The sequence below is a fragment of the Spermophilus citellus genome (assembly GCF_964194105.1).
Source record: "Spermophilus citellus genome assembly, chromosome: 12".
NCBI classification, from domain to species: Eukaryota; Metazoa; Chordata; class Mammalia; order Rodentia; family Sciuridae; genus Spermophilus; species Spermophilus citellus.
In genome coordinates, this window is record NC_138198.1 from 29,686,901 (window position 1) to 29,707,407 (window position 20,507).

General features: G+C 37.6%; 1 protein-coding gene across 1 annotated transcript in view; it reads left to right on the top strand.

Moving 5' to 3' along the window:
• The window catches only part of LOC308631830 (contactin-associated protein-like 3), a 220,887-nt gene that overhangs the window by 40,285 nt on the left and 160,095 nt on the right, over positions 1-20,507 (top strand). The gene's annotated exons all lie outside the window — the stretch shown is intronic.

A 20,507-nucleotide genomic window follows, 5' to 3' on the forward strand; every position in this document is an offset into this window, starting at 1 on the left:
TAAATTTTGCCAGTTCCTATGGGTTGCTGCAATCTATCACACCAACTACAGATATAGAGCCTCCAAAAGCATTTGAACAAGCTTTCAAGTGCATGAAAGACACAGTGGTTTTAAAAAAACACATTGCTCATGTTTAATTAATGAAATAAGTAAAAGGAAAACAGTTTTGTAATCCAGTTAAATACTGAGAATGTCATCTCATTATTCCTTTAAGTCATGTAAAGTCTAGGGATCCAGAAGTCACATACAATCCATTTTATTCTTGTTCAGTTACACAGGAATTTACATTGTCTTAGCATCGTTAAATCCAATAAATTCATTCTTCTGTGACCTCTGATTAACTGAGGTTTCCAAGAAGCAGAACACTTAAAAATACATATAATGGAGAATCTCCCTATGGAGCATGTGTTCAGGAACCTAGGTGGCCCTTGTCATTCATGGCCTGTAGGACTTTTTGAGATTACTGTAAATCAAAGCTATTTTCAGTTATTTAAAATGATATAAGTGCCATATTTTTTTTTTAATTTCTATGTACATGTCCATGCTCCTTTTAGAGGATTTAAATTTTGTTTGCTTAACTTTTTTATTATTCCAGTAGCTCTAGTTTATTACAGACTTAGTACTTACTACGTTAGTCACCCTGTGCTCTGAAATACAGGCTCCAAAGGGAGAGTGTTGGAGCTCTCAACACGATACCTGTACCTGGTTGGTGGAGCACCCAGTGCAGTGTGGACTAAGGAAGATTTGTCAGAGGCAGAAGAAATTGCTTTTTATTGAAAATACAGTTTAGGTGGTTGCCAGGGGCTGGGTGATGGGAGAAGGGACAGCTAGTGTTAAGTGGATACAGAGTTTTTGTTTGGGAAGATGAGAAATTTCTGGAAATGAGTGGAGGAGACAGTTTCAGAGCAGGGTGAATGGAGTCATGCAGCAGAACTGGAGGTTGAAAACAGCTAAAGTGGTGAAGTTTGTGATAATGTATAATTTGCTACAGTAACAAGATACATAGTTTAGGTTTGTTTAATACAGGCTAAGAATATTGGATAACTTTCTCCCCCTCAATTTCCATGGCAAGAGGAAAGATGTTAGCTTAAAAGCCACTACTTCTTAGCATTTTGCTTATGATAAGGCTATAAGGCCACAATGATCATAATCCTGGGGTAACAAATTGCCCTCAGTAGAATTATAAAACTCTGTTACTTATTATATGGAAATATCTCAGAAACTCTTATTAGCTTGCAATAAATGTTGGTGTTAATTGAATCAAGAACTAGTTCTCTAACAATAGATGAAAGAGCAAAACAGGGTGGGATTTGTAAGAAATTTTGCTACTGGCCTTAAAGAAACAGATGCCAGGTATATGATTAGAAGTAGATATTAATGTTGAGCTAATTCAAAGAAAACCAAGTCCATGGCAGGTTTAAGATGAACATTGATTAGGAATGAGTAACATGGTTGGGGACATAACTTAGTGGTAGAACTTAGCATGTTTGAGGCCCTGGGTTTAATTGTTGCCTGCACTGGGGGGAAAAAAGGAGTAAGAGTTAAAACTTAATGAAAAATCTGTGAATATAGGAAACTAAATACAGCTTTTTCATCTTAGATAAGTAATAGCTAATGCATGCTAATTCTTTGTTACATTAAATCAGGGTGTTTTAACCCCACCACACAATTAAATGACTGAGAAATGGTGAAAATGAAAATTCTTAATTTTCACTTAAGCCAGAGGGAAGCCACATCTAAGTGTCACCATGTGCCATTTTGATTTCAGGTCAGGTGCCCTGGGAGAAATAGTGTCAAGAATAGTTGCATTCATGGTGGTTCCTCTGTAAATGCTTCTTGAATTAATGGATTCACTTCTGTAATCATAATTTGGATTCATATTTCAGAATCCATTGAAAATTGGGATTGATTTTGGAAGTTGATTTTTTTTAAAAATTATGTGAATTATAATTGCCATATATGATGAAAAGAATAAATCTGAAAATATAATTAATTTTAGGTGACAGCATATTGACCAAGTACCCTGCATTCTTTTTCTTTTTTGATGTTCTCAAAATTATGAAAAGTTGATAATGATGTAGTAAGCACATGAAAATATTTTTATTTTCAAATGCTTCCTATTAAATGATTTTTAAAAATAAAAATGGGGAGGATTACTAATACCAGACCATATGTGTGAGGATGGTGCTTCCCACCTCTGTTCTTGGCCAGCACTGTGTGTTTAGGCTGTGATGTAGAGTAGTGTCAGGTGCTGGCTGCTCCTGCTCCCAGGGAGCTTATCCAGAGACCCTAACTTTGCTCCCTACATCCCCAGCACTGCATGGAGTGTGCTTGGTAATAAAATGTTTGCTGAATTAAGAGATGGGTAAAACCTATCATTATTGATCCCCAGACCCAATTAAGCCCCCTCCTATTCTGCCTTTCTCTTGATCTTTGCCTCAGCTTTATTTGTCTTAGAATCCAAGTGTAGTTTTTCTACTTGCCTGTATTTTGAGCTTCTTTAAGACAGATGCTCGATCCTCTTGGCTATGGTTTGATGGTATAGTCCCCTATCCCTATATTTGAAGATAAGAATCAAACTAAACTAAACTAAACTAAACTAAACTAAACTAAAGCAATGGGTTCACTCTTTGGTGAATGTAAAACCAGTAAGCACACCAGGAGATAGAAGAGTGAAGGAAGATTTATTACTTGCATCATGTCTAGAGAGTACTCAGGTTAGCTCCCACAGCAGCACCTCCCCAAAGGAGGAAAGAGGCTTTTGCTGTGAAAACTCACATGCACGAGTGGGCTATTCTTGAGCATGTTCCTTTGGAGATTGTGCTTCTTAAAACATTTCTGGTAATGCCTCCTGGGCAGAGAAGTTAATATTATAAGGAGCAAAGTTTACCCTAGGTCACTTGTAAGAGCAAGGAGTCAGTTACTCTGTGATTTGGGCTGGTTTCTAATGGGTGTCTCTGGAGAGCCTTATTTGGAACAAAACAACTCTGAAGGCAACTTAATAGTTTTGCAGGCAGCCTCTCCTTTCCCTACCCCACCAAGCATAGATAGTCTCTAAAAGCCCCTGCCTCCCAGCTACCAGTATCACCAGGTGGGGACTTTAGGTGTTAAATCACAATGGTTCTGCCTTATACAAAAGCTGGATTAACTCTCTGGGTTCTTTCCCTTCCAACTCTGCAGGAGGGCACGCTTTCATTGAGGTGCAGGGCTTCACCAGACACTGAATCTGCTGGCAAATTTACCATTGAAAATTTACCATTAAAAAAAATTCCTTGTGCTGGGAGTGTTGGCATACTCCTGTAATTCCAGTGGCTTGGGAGGCTGAGGCAGAAGGACTGTAAGTTCAAAGCCAGCCTTAGCAAAAGTGAGGTGCTAAGAAACTCAGTGAGACCCTGTCTCTAAATAAAGTAAAAGAAGGGGCTGGAGATGTGGCTCAGTGGTCAAGTGCCCCTGAATTCAATAAAAAAAAAAAAATTGTAATAGTTACACTTTTTATCAGTAATATTGCATTGAATTGGTTTTCTTTTGCTGCTGTTACAGTGACCTGCAGTCAGTGGTTTCATACAAAACACAATTATTAGGTCATAGCTGACATAAGTCTAATGTCTGAGTGAATGTTGGTGAATTCTATGTGTAGATGTCAGCAGGGCTGGTTGTTTTGCTTGCCTGTTTCTTTTGCTTGCCTGTTTCTTTTGCTGAGGCTCTGGAGAAGAGTTATTTCTCAAGCCCTAGAACCTTTCCCAGGTTCACTGGTTCACTGGGAGGGATTCCAGGGCTCAACATATGGTCCTATCCATGGGTCTGGTTTACTGCAGCTCAGAGCACAAACCAAAGTTAATAAAGACAAGAAGCACCTGGGGCAGGAGCCTGAGACCAATATGAGCTTCTGATAGTCCTCTTTTCTTGTGGCCCACTGGAAGTACTTCATTCCTCTGAAATCTGACCTCCAGAGAAGCTCATTATCATTTTGGGGGAACAAGTCATATTGGAAACCTCTGCCTCACACATAAACAAAATGGATTTCCAGAAGGAAAGAGGTGTTGAGCGTCAACCACCCTGATTTTACAAACTGTTCATTCAGGACTAGCCAGCCACCCTCATCCTCAGGGTAGTGGGAATGGATTCAGATGCCTCTAGACAGATCTGCTCTGCCACCTCTCCTGTACTACTCACTTTGGACTGGACAATTGTCACTCCTTACAGTTGTAGGTCTGATGGCTGCCAGTGGTGTGGCAGGTCTCTCAGCCCTATTCCTTCTCCTTTCCTGGTGGCCCCTCTACAAGTGAATGGTGGAGACCCTTGAATGGTATAGATCTTGGGTCCTTCTGCTGCATTTCCTTTTCTTCTTGTGGTAACAGCTAGAGAAAGTTTTCTGCTCATAGGCTTAGGCTGGATCAACATGATCACCCAGGGTCACCTTTCCAACCTCAGTCATGTGTAAAAAGGCCCTTTTTTCTGTAGTTGTCTGATATTCACATTTTTTACACATTAATGAACGGATATCTGTGGGGCCATTCTGCATGCCATATCATATTTACACATCTTGATTGTTGTTGTTTTATTCCTGCATTTCGTTTGCTTCCTACAAAACATTTTCTGCTGGACCTTAACATACAAATGTTGTATGAAATAATTTCGAAATGATACCCAAGCACCTGCTCAGGGTTAGTGGGTGGGGATGACTGGATGCTTGTCACTGGCTTAAAGCCTTGTTGCCCTAACCTGTATCCTAGGAGGAAGACTATGTATTTACTTCCTCCCTAGGATGTGGACTTTCACATATTTTATAATAAGGCTCAATTAAATACTTATTCTCCAGCCTCAGAATATTTCGGATACTCTCTCTGTCCTAATTTTTTTTCATGTGGTCCTATATATGTGCTGTGCTAACTTTATATACTACTGCATGCCAATAATTTCTCCTCCACCCCCCCTCCACCCCCCAAAAAAAACTACTGGGAAGGATGTATCATAACTTCAGCTCTTTACTAGAATGGGGCACTATTAATGGCCTTTATTCCTGCTACTTCGGCAAGTGTTCCTATGCTTTACAATGTTTGCCTTTGGGATCTATTAATTGGTGCATAAGCACAATATATGCCTTTCTAAATGCACGGATATTCCAAAGCTGACACCTGGCTGCTCACAGTCTGCAGTTAAGAGGTTTAGACCTGTAGGACCCTTATGCAAAGGGACATTTTTTTTTTTGTAAAGCATTTTTTTTTTTTTATTGGTGCTCTGTTTCATATTGATTTTTTTTTTCCTTGAGGCATGACTTCTTTCATGGCTGAACTGCATTTATAGCTGAAAACAAACAAATAAATTGAGCATATTCAAAATTATGGAATCTGTTCCAAAAGGAAGAGGTCTTTTTATGTGAGGGAAATTTAGAAATGTGTCTGAAGTTATGGGTAAGCCTACACCTTCTCATATCAAAAGACACAGTATATCTTAGGGTATTCAAGCTTATTTGATGTATAGACTGAATGTCCTCATCTGAAATGTTGTTGTTTAAACAAAGTCAGATGAGCCATATGCAGAGAAGTCACATTTCCTAGAATATGTGACTTTTTTTCTTACTTTTTACTAGAAACTTGGTTTAAAAAGTTGTTTTATTTCACTGATCTTACTTTATTACATTTTGCAACTTTGCAGAAATCTCTTTTTCTCCTCTTCTTCCTTTCCTTCTCCTCCTCCTCCTTTTTTAACAAATTGAAGGCTTATAGTAATCCTGTGCTGAAAAATTAAGTAGGCAACATTTTTTTTTGCAACAGTGTGTGCTTACTTCTGGTGTCTGTGTTATATTTTGGTAATTCATGCAGTATTTCAAGCTTTTTCATTATGATTCCACATGTAACAACAATCTGTGGTCTTTGGTATTACTATTGTAATTGTTTTGGGGCACCACAAACTACTCATGAGATGGTGAACAAATGTGACCTTTGTTCTTATTCTCCATCAACTGGTATTCCTCATCTTTCCTTCTCCTTGGGCCTCCTTATTCTCTTGAAACAAAAACATGTTTAAATTAAGTGGTAATAATTCTGATAATAATTCATGCCAATAATATTAGCAATACCTTGTATTTATTGGGAATTTACCACATAACAGATTTTGTAAATTACTTTACAAATTATATCCTCATTTTTGAAAAAACTTGGCATCATTTGTTTACAAATGCAGTTAGAAATTGTACAATGGCTTCTAAGTGTTTAAGTGAAAGAAGAGTTTTTAAATCAAAAGGTAGAAATAGTTAAGCTCAGGAAAAGGAGACACTTGGAAAGATAAGACAGGCCAGAAGCCATGCCAACAGCCAAACTGGGAATGAAAAGCGCTACTCCAGTGAACACAGAAATGATATGAGGCTAAAACAGCCTTATTACAATATGGGAAAAGTTTTAGTGCACTGGATTAAAGATCAGCCACATCATTCCCTTAAACCAAACCCTAATCCACAGCAAGGCCCTAACTCTCTTCAATCCTATGAAGGCTGAGAGGGGTGAGGAAGCTGCAGAAGAAAAGTCTGAAAGTAGCAGCAGTTGGTTTATAAGATGTAAGGAAAGAAGCCATCTCCATAGCATGAAGGTGAAGCAGCAAGCACTGGTGGAGAAGCTGCAGCAAGTTACCCAGAAGATCCGTCTGTGATCCTCAGGAAGGTGGCTACACTGCACAGCAGGTTTCCAGTACAGACTGGACAACCTTGTATTGGAGAAAGAGAATGTCTAGGACCTTTAAAGCTATTGAGAGGAGAACTCAATGCCTAGTTTCAAAGGACAAGCTGACTCCTCTCTTTTTGGAGTCTTAATGCATCAGCAATTTTAAATTAAAAGCACCTTCTCATTTACCATTCCAAAAATCTCTACAAAAGAAAGGCCCTAGGTAACCAAGGAGCCGGCTACTCAGTAGGCTGTCCATGGACGAGCAATTTCACCTGGGATTTTGATAGAAATATTAAAATCAACCAGAATGCTCATGTGGCTAGACAGTCGCTTGTCCTTTTTAGCTATGAAAGTTCTAGACAGGCGGAGAGCCATGTTGACTGGGGGCTTGGCGACACGTGAAGCAGCTGCAGGTACTCTCGGAGCTCCATTCCCTCTGCCAGAGCCGGAAGGCGGCGGCACCGCAGAGGTGCCTCGGGGCTGCCGACCGCTGGGACCCGGACCTGTATCCGGTCGCTGTGGGCGTCTGCGGGGCGCTTTCCCTTTGCGCCTCGCCCCGGGACGCGGTCCCGCACATGCTGACTTTGTTTTCAGGCTAATCCAGGCCTTATAAAATGAGTTAAGAAGTATTCCCGGAGATCCAACATGGCGGCAGGCGTGGAGAGATCAAGTCTCTGACCTCTTCAGCTGCGCGGGCTTAGGGAGTCATAAACTGTGTAAATGCTGTTTGCTCAGGATCACTAGGTAATGCTGAGCTGATGTGGATCTGGGGCGAACAGTTTGGGCCTCTTAGAACACACACCGAACTCGGATTGGCTGCATTTAAGCTCCGGTTTGCCTGCTTCTCGTGACTCAGCACTAACGATCCCGCTGAAATAACTGGTCAGCCCTTCTGAACTTACAGAGGTAAAAGCCAACCGAGCCTTCATAGGCAGTGGCCACAGGATTGAAACGGGGATTGGGAGAGACAGTCAGGACCCACCTGTTGCATTGGTCACCCGGCAAAGGAAACGGTAACCATTTGCATGGGATACCACCATGGCAGAGAACTGACATCATGGGCGGAGGAGATAACTTCATCGAAACCAGCGGCAACAGGTGTGTAATCCCCTAGCCATCCCTCTCCACACAGCGGGGAAACCTTAAGGGCCCCTCCCAGCTCTCCTGTGAGCGCGATAGCCAGACCGAGGGAATCAGACCGAGGGAATCAGGAGTGGCACGGGACTCGCGGTGGAGAACTTCCGGCTACTGCTCCCACCAGTGCTGACAACTGAGGACTCTTGCACCAGCTACCGGGGGCGTGGCTACCGGAGGGTAAGGAAATTCGCTGAGGGTTCTCAGCCCCAAGCTCTACAAACTTAGGGTCTGAGGGAGGCAAACAGGGAGAGTGTGCCCAGCGTTCATGAAAACAGGGCTCCCAGGAGCAGCAGACCTGGCATGTAGCCAGTATTGTGGTGAGCGTCACAGGTGAGCACGGCCTGGCTTGAGGAAACACAAGAGAAGGCCCTAGATACTCAGGATTGGAGACCCGCCCAGTCTGGGAGGAAGAGCTGCTGCACAGTGATTGGTTCCCACCTATTGAGAGGAGAAGCTTTGCCCAGTGGGCACAGCTCCACCTACTAGAAGAGAAGTTAATCGAACTCTATGACTGCATTTATTATTATTATTATTATTATTATTATTATTATTATTTTAATTTGGGTTTTTTCTTCTTTCATTTTCATTTTTTTGTTGTTCTTTAACTTTTTTTATGTTTTTAATTTTTTTAAATTTTTTAATTTTATTATTATTTTTTAAATTTTAATTTACATTTTTTTAATTATCATTATTTTTTTAAAAAAATTTTTTTCTTTCTTTCTTTTCTATTTTTTTCTCTTTTGTCTTTTCATTTCAGTTGTCTTATTCCCCCTTCCTTGAATTCTACCTGCCTACTCTCATTTTCTTTAGTGACTTCTTCACTTCCCTTCTAATATCTTTCCTCCCAAGCACCAAATAAATTTATAAGAGTAAACAGTAACTCAGCAGTCGAACAGAACAAGAAGTAACATGAGCAGCATAAAAAAGCAAGGAAGAAAAGGAGTACAAACAATGAAGGACATCGCCTAAATATTCAGGAGGACCTAGAGTCATCAGAAAAATGGTCATATAAAGAACTCAAGGAATACCTTAGACAGATGGAATGGAACCTTAAAGAGGATAGGAGATAGCAAATCCAAACAGTGAAAGAACACATTGAAAATGAATTACATAAACAGATAAAAGAAGAAGTTAAGAATCTTTATCAGGAGATAGAGATTATTAAAAAAATAAAAAAATAATTCTAGAAATGAAGGAAACGATAAACTAAATTAAAAACTCAATTGAGAGTATCACTAACAGTGGAGCAAGTAGAAGCCAGAACGTCAGATAATGAAGACAAATATATATCATCGTGAAAACAGTCTAGCCAACTCAGAAAGGTTGGTAAAAAATCACGAGAAAAACATCCAAAAGATATGGGATAACATTAAAAAACCAAACTTACGAGTCATTGGGATAGAGGAAGGTACAGAGATTCAAACCAAGGGAATGAGTAACCTGCTGAATGAAATAATTACAGAAAACTTTCCAGAAATAAAAAAAGAAACGGATATACAAATTGTAGATGCATACAGGACACCGAGCACACAAAATCACAGTAGACCAACGCCAAGACACATTGTTATGAAGCTATCCAATATACAGAACAAAGAGAAAATATTAAAAGCTACAAGAGAAAGGAGGCAGATTACATTCAGGGGTAAACCAATAAGGTTAACAATGGATTTTTGATCACAGAAGCTGAAAGCGAGAAGATCCTGGAACAACGTATTTAAAACACTGAAAGACAATGGATGCCAACCAAGAATTCTGTATCCAGCAAAATTAAGCTTCAGGTACGACAACGAAATAAAAATCTTTCAAGATAAACAAAAGCTAAAAGAATTTGCAGCCAGAAAACCAGCATTGCAAGCGACTTGAGCAAAACACTACACGAGAAAGAAATGAAAAACAACCTCCAAAACCATCAGTTGGAAGTGCCTTGGTAATGATAGAGGGGTGGGGGGGAAGGCTAATCATGGAGAAACAAACTAAATTAAAAAAAAAAGATAAATAATCAAACATGGCTGGCAGTACAAGCCATATATCAATAGTAACTCTAAACGTTAATGGCTTAAACTCTCCAATAAAGCAATATAGGCTGGTAATATGGATTAAAAAAACAAATCCAACAATATGTTGCCTCCAGGAGACACATCTGATTGGAAAGGACATACAGAGGCTGAAGGTGAAAGGTTGGGAAAAAATATACCACGCACATGGTCCTCGTAAGCAAGCAGGGTTGGCCATCCTCATATCGATTAAAATCGACTTCAAGACTAAGTTAATCAAAAGGGATAATGAAGGACATTATATACTGTTAAAATGGACCATTCACCCATAAGACATAACAATTATCAATATTTATGCACCAAATAATGGTGCTGCGACGTTCATAAAACAAATTCTCCTCAAGTTCAAGAATCAAATAGACCACAACACAATAATTATGGTGACTTCAACACACCTCTCTCACCATTGGACAGATCCTCCAAACAAAAGTTGAATAAAGAAACTATAGAACTCAATATCACAATCAATAACCTAGACTTAACTGACATATATAGAATATATCAACCATCATCAAGTGGATATACTTTTTTCTCAGCAGCACACGGATCCTTCTCAAAAATAGACCATATATTATGCCATAGGGCAACTGTCAGTAAATATAAAGGGGTGGAGATAATACCATGCATTTTATCTGATCATAATGGAAGGAAACTGGAAATCAATGATAAAAGAAGGAAGGAAAAATCCTACATCACATGGAAAATGAACAATATGTTACTGAATGATCAATGGGTTACAGAAGACATAAAGGAGGAAATCAAAAAATTCTTAGAGATAAATGAAAATACAGACACAACATATCGGAATCTATGCGACAGAATGAAAGCAGTTTTAAGAGGGAAATTCATTGCCTGGAGGTCATTCCTCAAAAAAAGGAAAAACCAACAAATAAATGAGCTCACACTTCATCTCAAAGCCCTAGAAAAGGAAGAGCAAAACAAGAGCAAATGTAGCAGAAGGCGAGAAATAATTAAAATCAGAGCGGAAATCAACGAAATTGAAACAAAAGAAACTATTGAAAAAATTAACAAAACTAAAAGTTGGTTCTTATGCTACAGAAATACAGAAGACAATTAGAAATTATTTTGAAAACCTATTTTATTCCAATAAAATAGAAGATAGTGAAGACATCGATAAATTTCTTAAATTATATGATTTGCCCAGACTGAGTCAGGAGGATACACACAATTTATACAGACCAATATTAATGGATGAAATAGAAGAAACAGTCAAAAGACTACCAACCAAGAAAAGCCCAGGATTGGATGGGTATACAGCGAAGTTTTACAAAACCTTTAAAGAAGAATTAATACCAATACTTTTCAAGTTATTTCAGGAAATAGAAAAAGAGGGAGCTCTTCCAAATTCATTCTATGAGGCCAACATCACCCTGATTCCGAAACCAAAGACACCTCAAAGAAAGAAAACTACAGACCAATATCTCTGATGAACCTAGGTGCAAAAATCCTCAATAAAATTCTGGCGAATCGGATACAAAGGCACATCAAAAATTGTGCTCCATGATCATGTAGGATTCATCCCTGGGATGCAAGAATGTTTCAAGATACGGAAATCAATAAATGTTATTCACCACATCAATAGAGTCAAAAATAAGAACCATGTGATCATCTCGATAGACGCAGAAAAAGCATTCGACAAAGTACAGCATCCCTTTATGTTCCATGCATTAGAAAAACTAGGGATAATAGGAACTTTCCTCGACATTGTAAAAGCGATCTATGCTAAGCCTCAGACTAGCATCATTCTGAATGGAGAAAAATTGAAGGCATTCCCTCTAAAATCTGGAACAAGACAGGGATGCCCTCTATCACCATTCTATTCAATATAGTTCTCCAAACACTGGCCAGAGCAATTAGACAAAAGAAATTAAAGGCATAAAAATAGGAAAAGAAGAACTTAAATTATCACTATTTGCAAATGACATGATTCTATACCTAGAAGACCCAAAAGGGTCTACACAAAAACTACTAGACCTAATAAATGAATTCAGCAAAGTGGCATGATATAAAATCAACACGCATAAATCAAAGGCATTTCTGTATATCAGCGACAAAACTTCTGAAACAGAAATGAGGAAAAACACTCCATTCACAATATCCTCAAAAAAAATAAAATACTTGGGAATCAACCTAACAAAAGACGTGAAAGATTTATACAATGAAAACTACAGAACCCTAAAAAGAGAAGTAGAAGAAGATCTTAGAAGATGGAAAAATATACCCTGTTCATGGATAGGCAGAACTAACATCATCAAAATGGCGATATTACCAAAAGTTCTCTATAGGTTTAATGCAATGCCAGTCAAAATCCCAAAGGCATTTCTTGTAGTAATAGATAAAGCAATCATGAAATTCATACGGAAAAATAAAAGACCCAGAATAGCAAAAGCAATTCTAATCAGGAAGTGTGAATCAGGCAGTATAGCGATACCAGATTTCAAACTATATTACAGAGCAATAGTAACAAAAACAGCATGGTACTGGTACCAAAACAGGCGGGTGGACCAATGGTATAGAATAGAGGACACAGAGACTAATCCACAAAGCTACAACTATCTTACATTTGATAAAGGAGCTAAAAGCATGCAATGGAGGAAGGATAGCATTTTCAACAAATGGTGTTGGGAAAACTAGAAATCCATATGCAACAAAATGAAACTGAATCCCCTCCTCTCGCCATGCACAAAAGTTAACTCAAAGTGGATCAAGGAGCTTGATATCAAATCAGAGACTCTGTGTCTGATAGAAGAAAAAGTTGTCTCCGATCTACATATTGTGGGGTCGGGCTCCAAATTCCTTAATAGGACACCCATAGCACAAGAGTTAATAACAAGAATCAACAAATGGGACTTACTTAAACTAAAAAGTTTTTTCTCAGCAAGAGAAACAATAAGAGAGGTAAATAGGGAGCCTACATCATGGGAACAAATTTTTACTCCTCACACGTCAGATAGAGCCCTAATATCCAGAGTATACAAAGAACTCAAAAAATTAAACAATAAGAAAACAAATAACCCAATCAACAAATGGGCCAAGGACCTGAACAGACACTTCTCAGAGGAGGACATACAATCAATCAACAAGTACATGAAAAAATGCTCACCATTTCTAGCAGTCAGAGAAATGCAAATCAAAACCACCCTAAGATACCATCTCACTCCAGTCTTTTATGTATTAAGAGAGTCTGATTATCCCTGCTAAATCTAAATTGTCAGTATATGTGTAGCTATTATCAAAAAGTTAATAAAGTATATTGAATTTAGGTTTAAAAGAACTGTGGATATTTGTGTTAATAGATCAAATGACCCCAATGAAATAAAAATAAACAGGATAAGAATGGTGTCAAGTCACAATAAGAACAACTTACGAATCACAGATAAGAAAAAAAGTGTTTGTGTGAAAGAATAAGACATTCTAGTAAGGATGCTTGAGGAGTGGAAATTCACTTCACAGCCTATTGAGTTATTTATGCATTGTTTATTTCAGGTCTAGGTGTATTACCATGACATGCCCCTGTTTATAATTTTATTGCTAATGAGCAGGTGACTCAAACAGAGCTATGCCCCATATCATCTGGGAAGGTACAAAGAAGGTAGGGTCTCCTGGATTTGTCCTCACTGTCAGAGACCTGTCCTAGTTCCAAATTCTCCAGGTGCAAATTCTCCAGCTCCAAGACTGATCTGTTGCAGAACAGCAGCGACACTTCAACAGTTCTATGCAGTCACTTTTATGTACTTTAGTTCATCAGCTTCGTACCGTATGCGTCACCATATTGGAGGTCATTGATCCCTTGCAGGATTAGCTTTGTCCCTCAGGCAGTCTTGTTGATTGCACATACCATGATGGACAACACTTGCCTTTTTTGTATGGTTTCTTCCCCCCTGGGCTCTGAGAGCTACTTGGTCAGGGATTAAACTTCTCAGAGGGCCAGGTCCATTATAGTTTCTCAATATAGATTTGTTGGATTGAATTAAGGAGAAGACCTCAATCCAGATGGGTAGTTTAGGGAAACAGAAAGCTTGCCAACCACATTATGCTGTTTCTGGGGGAGAGGTTTTCGGGTGTCAGACCTAAGCAGAATAGAGATTGGGCATTCTTTCCCACAAAGTTGTTCAAAGTAGAATGAACCTAAGAAGGGTGATCCCATTTGTGCTGGATCATGTGTCTCCGTGACAATAGAGATAAATGCTGGACACAATTTTAGAAAACCCAGAGCAGCTGAAAAGGTTATAGAAAGTGAATGGACCCTCTGATCTGTAACCACATGATAATAAATGACTCCCCAGGGGCCATTGATTCTGTATCACCCGCCTCCTGTGATGATTTGCTGCTGTGGGCAGATCTCTGTTCTTCTATCTATTATATGCCTCCCTTGTACATTAAACTGCTCAAAAGCCCTTCCCTTTGTTCAAAAATTGCTTAGACCTGCCCCAACACCTAAAACTTTTTATTATAATTTCTTTCATCATACTCTTTTACTTCATCTTTTGCCTTTTTTCACATAAATTCTGGAGTCAGAGTCTGTGGCTTATTTATTTTCTGTATCCATGGTACCTGCCTCATTGCTTTGCAGATGTAATAATTTTGCTCATTTTACTGTGTTTTTGGGTTTGGAGTGAGAACTGATATTGTAGGCAAGAGGAAATTTAAATATGTAATAAGATAGGTAACAAATCTCAAGACATTACAAATTACAGCTTCGCTTTTTATATAATTAAGTGGTTGCTGAAGTGGTATTACTAGAGACATATGGAAATTAGGATGTACTTTATGGAAAAGATAAATTATAAACAATAACATGAATGGAGGCTGCCAGACTCACAGGAGAGAATGCTTTAAAATTAGGATATTTTTTAATCATTTGAGAGAACAGGCTATTGAGATTGTTTTCTTTTTAAGGAAGAAGATGAGTGATGGGAAAATTAAATTCTAAAAAAGGATGCTCAGCAACACACATCTAAAGGCACTGTTGAAGAGCTGGGTTTCAGGAGGGTGGGAGGCAAAGCAGCATGTCACAAAATTTCTTCTTAAACCACTGCAGTTTAGTTGGCTCAAACTCATAGGACATTATACAAATGGTGAGGCTTGTGGGTAAATTAGTTGAACATTACAAATTCTAGAGCTTGTATGCATAATGCAAATATGTCAAATGTATAAATATGCAGGGTATTGAGGGATGATGTCCTGACATAGAAGATTCAAGTGTTTTGGTGACAGACTAATTGAAGTCTTGAGAAAATGCCCCACAGAAGAGGTGAAATGGTCAGGACAATGTTGTGTCCACAGCTCTTGATAACTCCTGTAGGTTAGGGACCCCACAGTATTGATGCCACTTGAAGTTAGAATAATCTTTTGCCTGTAATGCAGACCACAACTTCTAAATTTTCATAGACATAAGCATAATGAAATAAATGATATAAATTTGCAAAGGGGGTGACAGCATTTAAGTATATTTTAGATGTAATAATAACCTCAAAACACATGATGTTATGAGAATTTCTGATCAGCAGGCCCTAAACTTTCAGAGTGAGAAAGTCAGGATGTCATTGAAAAGCTGGATGTTCCCAAGCATGCTTTAAAGTCCCAGACTAGGAGACACAGTAGTTTAAACCTGGGTTCAACAAACTCTTTCTATAAAGAGACAGATAGTAAATGTTTTTGGTTTTACATATCGTAGAGTGTGTGCTGTGACTATCAACTCCATGGTTGCAGTGTGAAAGCTGCCATGAGCGATTTGTGAATATGAATAGATATGGTCATGTTTCAATTAAACTTTTTTTGTATAAAATCAGACAGTTTCTTACTTGGTCCTGGTTTGAAGTTTGCTTACCCTTAGTTTAGAATATTTCATATCTATCTATCTAATGTGTGATGTAGGGATCCAGCATTATGTACTTTTCCAGATTACTACCTGGTATTCTCCAGGTCATTTGTGGAACGTATTGAACATCTATTCAATGGGGGTCAGTATTGATGCGGATGTGAAATGGATCTGCCCACTAATCTGGAATAAGTTTTCCCATAGTGTGCAGTTGTCTTCATGAATGAGTTGTGTTTTTTAAACACATATTCCTTTCCCAGATTTTTCTTCATGATGAGATAAGATCCTAGGCTTGTGCTTCTCCCATTTTTCTTAACGTGTTCCCAAAGAAGACCAATATGGAGTTTCTCTTACTCCTGAGAAAATAGAAGAAAAAATTAAATGATATGCCTTATGGACTTTGAAAGATGAAATTTTGAGCTCTCCTTTCTAGTTTCTGTCCTTTCTTTACCACATAATCAAGTGCATTCAGTTAGTTAGAGAGGGAAACAATTTGAGAGGCATAGAAATCAGAAATCTAGACAAGTTATTATTATTTGCTTTTTCAAACACACACACACACACACACACACACACACACACTCCTTAAAGACCATACAAAAGCAAAATAACTTACTAGTATACTTTTTTTGGCGGGGGCGGTGTACCAGGGATTGAACTCAGGGGCACTTGACTACTGAGCCACATCTCCAGCCCTATTTTGCATTTTATTTAGAGAAAGGGTCTCATTGCGTTGTTTGGCCCCTTGATTTTGCTGAGGCTGACTTTGAAGTTGCCATCCTCCTGCCTCAGCTTCCAGAGCTGCTGGGATTAGAGGCATGTGCCGTCGTGCCTGGCACTAATGTATTTTTTAGTGAAAGCAATACAAATTAGTGCCACAAACACTTTGAGAAGGACTGATCCATAGATTCAGGTAGGTGGGCACATGTGTCCACATCGGTATTAATACGATCCCTGTTCAATAAGTTTACAGTACTGTTCAATAAACTAGATAGCCATGATGCAAAAATGTATGGAGGTTTCTCAACAAAACTAAAAATCACACTACCATATGACCTGGTAATCCCACTCCTGGGATTCAGAATCTGTTTGTCAGAGGGACTCCTGCATGCCTGTGTTTATTGCAGCATTATTCACATCAGTCAAGATGAGGAATCCGCCTAAGTGTCCATCGGTGGTTAAATGGATTTAAAAAATGTAGCATATTTGTAAAGCAGCTCTAAGAATGAGATGATTTCTGTCATTTGTGAAAACATGGATGAACCTGGAAGATATTATGTGAAATGAAATAACCAGGCACAGAAAGAATTTACTATGTAATCTCACTTTATAATATGAATTCTAATGTAGTTAGACTTAGAGAAGGTGAGTCAAATGGTGGATACCAGGGAATGGGGTTGGGAGAGTACACATGGAGATATTGACCTAGGGTATGGTGTGCCTTTCCAGTGCAATGGTGCACACCTGTAATCCTATCTACTCAGGAGGCTGAGGCAGGAGGATTGCAAATTTGAAGCCAGCCTGGGCAACTTAGCAAGACCCTGTCTCAAAATAAAATTTCAAAAAAGGGCTTGAGGATGTAGCTCAGTGGTAGAGTGTCTATTCCCCCACGCCACCCCCCAAAAGCCATTTACTATTTTCATTAGACAAGAGAAATAAACTTTAAAGATCTACTGCCCAGCATGATAATTATAGTTATTAACAATGTATTATACATTTCAAATTTGCTAAGATAATGAATTTCTAATGTTCCCAGCATAAAAAGGGTAAGTAAATAATGTGATATGTTAATTAGCTCAAATTAGTCATTCCACATTGTATACATAGTATGTCACAACATGTAATTGCATCTCATAAATATATGTTATTATTTTCTAACTAAAAATAGGATAAATTTTCTTTTTATCTAGAAACATTAGCTAAAAAATTAAAAGAAATATAGATCTCATTTGTAATAGGATCACAAACAATAAAATGAACAAGAAGCATTAAAAAAATATTTAAAACACCACTAAGGGGCATTAAAGAAAACTGGAACTAAGATCTGCTGCTATAATGATGTGAACTCACCTTAAAATACCCGAAAAATGAAATTCATGTTGAAATGCTTTCATGCAGAAATACCCAAGAGTGTTGGTGAAAAGACTAGTAATAAAGGGAATATATGTAAGTGTATATATATATATATATATATATATATATATACACACACACACACACACACATTAATATTTACTTTATATAAGGAAAATATAAAACTTAATTCTAGCTATTCAGCACTAATTCAAATTAATAATACTAACATTGGCACATTAATGCAAATGTTAGTAATGAAACATAATAGAGTTCATTAATAAATGCATTGATATAATAAGCATATAATATATGTTTTAAATCAGTATCAAAAAGAATTATTCAACAAATGATCTGAAACAATGAGGTAGCTATATGGAAAAAGTATCCAAAACTGGATCCCTACTTTATACCTTAAGTATAGAGAAAATAAAGTAGTGACTTAAAGCATCCACAGATAGGACAAGCCACTCTCATGAGGAGGTGCTACATAACATTGGCCATGACATACCTTGCTGGGCTCCTATGATGAAAAACCCAGGTGCCACAAAATTAGAGACTGATAAAACTGCTGTGTGGAAAAAAAAAATGCTGTCAGAAAACGTTAATCATAAAGGTGGAGAACATTTTAAGTATATATGACAGAGCCAATTTCCTTAGTTTATAAAGCACTGTTATAAATCAATGGATAAGATTAAAATCTATTATTAAAAATGGGCAAAGATAGAAAGAAATAGGCATTCTACAAAATTAAAAAAGAGATCTGTAAATCTGAGAAAAAGATGTTCATTCCCTCTTACCCATGAAGAAATGCAAGATACAATGCCAGTGTGCTGCACAAAATATTTGCCAGTACACTTGCTTAGGACAGTACTTTCCCAAGTACTATATAGTAACAACCGCTTTCATTTTAAATTTGTGCATCTTGTTTGGTAGCTCAGATTAAAATGTAAGTAGCATATGAGATCTATGATAACAGTATATCAAGGAGCATAAAACTAAGGTGACAAAAAAGAATAAAAGAGAATTATGAAACAAACAAGAGAAGTTAACATAGCTGAGTACCTGGTGAATCTCAGAGCCCATGCTCTGTGCTTTGTATATATTTATTCCCCAAATTCTTGCCTGGGCCCCACTATATAAGAAAAAGGGAATTGTGTGAGAGAGGACACCAGTTATACAGGGTCACCCACCTCTTTATGAAGTCACAAGGACTGAACCCAGGACATTAGCTGCAGGACCTATACTCAAACCACTTCATTTTAGCCAGCATGGGGGACTCATATCAGAGAGGCAGTGACAGTAAAGCTAAGATGATCCCATGTAGGGATCCTCTCCCTCCAGGCACAGGGGAAGCAGGTTTTCTCAGTATCAGCAGGGGCATAAAATGACCAAACCCTTTCAGGGCTGTTTCTATGAAATTTAGTGTCTAAAAGCACCCGTAGTTCATTTCTCCAAGAAATGACAATCCAAAAGGGCTGTTTTTTTTTTTTTTTTTCAGAGCTATGGATTTAACCTAGGACCTTGTGCATGCTAAACAAGGACTGTACCACTGAGCTTTACTTCCAGCCCCAGGATTGGTGCTTTAAGTCCCCTCAAGATACCATCTACACTGTAACACACCCACTGTTTTGAAATTAATCATACAGGGACACTCACAGAGGTGAACAGAAGGTGCTTGGACAATACTGATTGCCTCATTCTTTACAATCGTGATCCCTCACATAAATAGATAAGTACATGACAAATCATGATGCCTCCATTTTATGGAATAGTGGAATATGCAGGTCTTTTCTGTGAAATGAATGAAGTAAATGTACTTATTGATAAATGAGCTTTAAGAAACATTTGGTAAAGAACAGATAATGTACTACATTGTGCTGCCATTTGAAATTCTCAAAATGAACATGTACCTATATGTGTATCTAAATGGGAGTGTTTTTTGAAAGATACATAAGAAATTATTGATGGAATTTATTATTTTGGATTATAGAAGTAGAGGTTAACAATATAAAATTATTTCCAGTTTTAAACCACACGCATGCATTGCTATTCAATTAAATACTAGATTTGAAAGACTTAAATAAAAAAGTATAGTAAATAGCCTTTTAAAAAAATTATAGCAAAAGTACATAACATTCAATTTACTATTTTAGCCTTTTTAAAGTATGTAGTTCAGTTGTGCTAAAAATGATCACATTATTGTGCTAAAAATGTTCACATTGTTGTGCTACAGATCTCTGGAATTCTGTCATCTTGCAAAGCTAAAACTCTGTACCACTGAACACTAATTCCCTCCTTTCATCTTTTTAAATATATATATATATATATATATATATATATATATATATATATATATATATTTTAGTTATAGATGAACACAATATCCTTTTTCTCTTTATGTTTACCTTTAATATCTTAAAGTCATAATTCTAATTTGAATGTTTACCAGCTAAATTAAAAAACTGTGCTCCTTTAACAACTCCATCCCTACCTGTTTCAGTTGTTCATGTTACAAAATTAATATATATGTTGTATACCAAAACCATAATTACTTTAAATGTATTATTTTCTTAAATTATGTAGAAAACAAAAAGTAGACATACAAATAATTGCTGCAAGAATAATCACTTCTTCAATTGATCTCATACTTATTTTAATTAAGATGAACACAATCTTAATTAATTAATTTATTTTTATATGGTGCTGAGAATCAAACCCATGTGCGAGGCAAGTGCCCTA